The sequence below is a fragment of the Triplophysa dalaica genome, chromosome 25, assembly GCF_015846415.1.
Source record: "Triplophysa dalaica isolate WHDGS20190420 chromosome 25, ASM1584641v1, whole genome shotgun sequence".
In the NCBI taxonomy this organism is placed as follows: domain Eukaryota; kingdom Metazoa; phylum Chordata; class Actinopteri; order Cypriniformes; family Nemacheilidae; genus Triplophysa; species Triplophysa dalaica.
Window position 1 is genome coordinate 16,258,954 of NC_079566.1, and position 2,500 is coordinate 16,261,453.

Below are 2,500 nucleotides of genomic sequence, written 5' to 3' on the forward strand. Positions count from 1 at the left end.
TCAGCTCTGAAACAAAAAACTCAACCATCCTCATCCTACAGGAGACATGGAGTAGAGGAGACGGACCCACCGGTCGCCCTACAAACTACAGAGAATTCATCATTCCATCCGTCAAACTGCCTGGTGTCACACAAGGAAGAGACTCAGGCGGAATGCTGATATGTTATAAGTCTGAATACGCCCACTCAATAAAAATGACTAAAACTGGCCAGTTTTACACATGGATAGAAATCAACAAGACCATCACTTCAACAGATAAGAATATCTTCCTGTGTGCAACCTACATCCCTCCAGCAGAGTCACCCTACTTCAATGAGGACAGTTTCACGATCCTGGAAGAGGAGATCAACTACTTTCAGTCACAGGGCAATGTTCTGATCTGCGGTGACCTAAATGCCAGGACAGGCGAAGAGTCAGACTCAGTTCACTCCAAGGGAGACAAACACATTCCAGGAGGAGATGTCCTTTCCATACCTACACACACACAAAGACTAAACTACGATAAAAAAACAAACAAAAATGGATTAAGACTTCTCCATCTTTGTCGCACACTGGGTCTGTACATGGTCAATGGACGACTACGAGGAGATTCATACGGTAGGTACACCTATAGTTCTAAGCTGGGTAACAGTACGGTAGACTATTTCATCACGGATCTGAATCCTAACTCCCTCAGAGCGTTCACAGTTAGCCCACCATCCCCATTGTCAGATCACAGTAAAATCACTCTCTACCTCAATAGATCCAAACCTAACACAGAGGCATCAAAACAAACTCACCTCCATACCCTAAAACAAACTTTCAGGTGGAAACAAAATTGCGAAGATACATACAAAAGTATAACTCGTGAACCAAAAATTCAAATCCTACTGAATAAATTCCTCGATACCCCATTTCCACACGATAGTGAAGGTGTAAATTTAGCAGTAGACAGGATTAACCAAATTTTTACAATATCTGCAACCCTATCTGACCTAAAACCCACTAACACAAAACCAAACCCTAAGCCTGTAAATGAGAAATGGTTTGATAAGGAGTGTAAAAACCTTAGAAAAGAAGTAAGAATTCTATCAAATCAGAAACACAGAGATGCTGACAATGTAAACACACGCCAACTCTACCATGAAAAAGTTAAACAATTTAAGGAAACACTAAGGAAGAAAAAGAAACAAGATACACAAAACCAGTTAAAAGCAATTGAACAATCTCTAGAAACAAATCGCTTATGGGAACATTGGAACACACTTAACAAACCCCACCATGAAGATCTTCCCATTCAGAATGGAGACGTATGGATAAAGCACTTCTCAAACCTCTTTAGTAAAATAAACAAGAACCATGAACAAACTAACCTACACAACAAACTATGCACTCTGGAGTCAACAATTAAAGATTACCAAAACCCTTTAGACTATCCAATTACACTCGCTGAGCTAGAACAAAATATACCAAAACTTAAATCCCAAAAAGCAAGTGGTATCGACGGTATCCTAAACGAGATGATTAAACACGCAGACCAAAAACTTACACTCGCCATCCTCAAACTGTTTAATATCATCTTTAGTACAGGTATATTTCCCACAATCTGGAACCAAGGTCTCATAACTCCAATCCATAAAAGTGGAGACAAATTCGACCCTAATAATTACCGCGGAATATGTGTAAACAGTAATCTAGGTAAACTCCTCTGTAACATCCTTAACAGCAGACTTATCCAATATCTAAACAACCAAAACATCCTGAGAAAATGCCAAATTGGTTTCCAACCCAAATACCGCACATCCGATCATATATACACTCTTCATACCTTAATTGACAAAGAAACAAACCAAAATAAAAGAAAGCTCTACTCATGCTTTGTTGACTTCAAAAAAGCTTTTGACTCAATCTGGCATGAGGGACTTTTTCTTCAGTTGATTCAATGCGGCATCGGAGGAAAAACCTACGACATCATCAAATCAATGTACACCAATAACACATTTGAAGTTAAAATTGGCAACAAGCACACAGACTTTCTCTCCCAGAGTCGTGGAGTGAGACAGGGCTGTAGTCTAAGTCCTACACTATTTAACATTTACATGAATGAACTAGCTGGAGCTCTAGAACAGTCACCAGCACCCGGCCCGACCTTACAAGACACCGAAGTGAAATGTCTCCTGTTTGCAGACGATCTGGTGCTGCTGTCACCCACAAAAGAGGGTCTACAGCAACATCTGGACACCCTGCACACTTTCTGCCAAACATGGGCCCTATCGGTTAACCTTAAGAAGACTCGAGTCATGATATTCCAAAAAAAGCCCAGTAGCCAAAATCAACATCACCGTTTCAAACTAAACAACGTCCCCCTAGAACACACCAAGAACTACACATATCTTGGTATAAACATTAGTAACACCGGAAACTTAAACAAGGCTGTGAATGACCTGAGGGACAAGGCACGAAGAGCCTTTTACGCCATCAAAAAGAATATCAAAATTGACATCCCAACCGTAATCTGGTT

At 40.4% G+C, this 2,500-nt stretch overlaps 1 protein-coding gene across 3 annotated transcripts in view; it reads right to left on the reverse strand.

The window, feature by feature from the left end:
- Window positions 1-2,500, reverse strand: part of LOC130415926 (F-actin-uncapping protein LRRC16A) — a 35,093-nt gene that overhangs the window by 19,231 nt on the left and 13,362 nt on the right. The window lies entirely within an intron of this gene.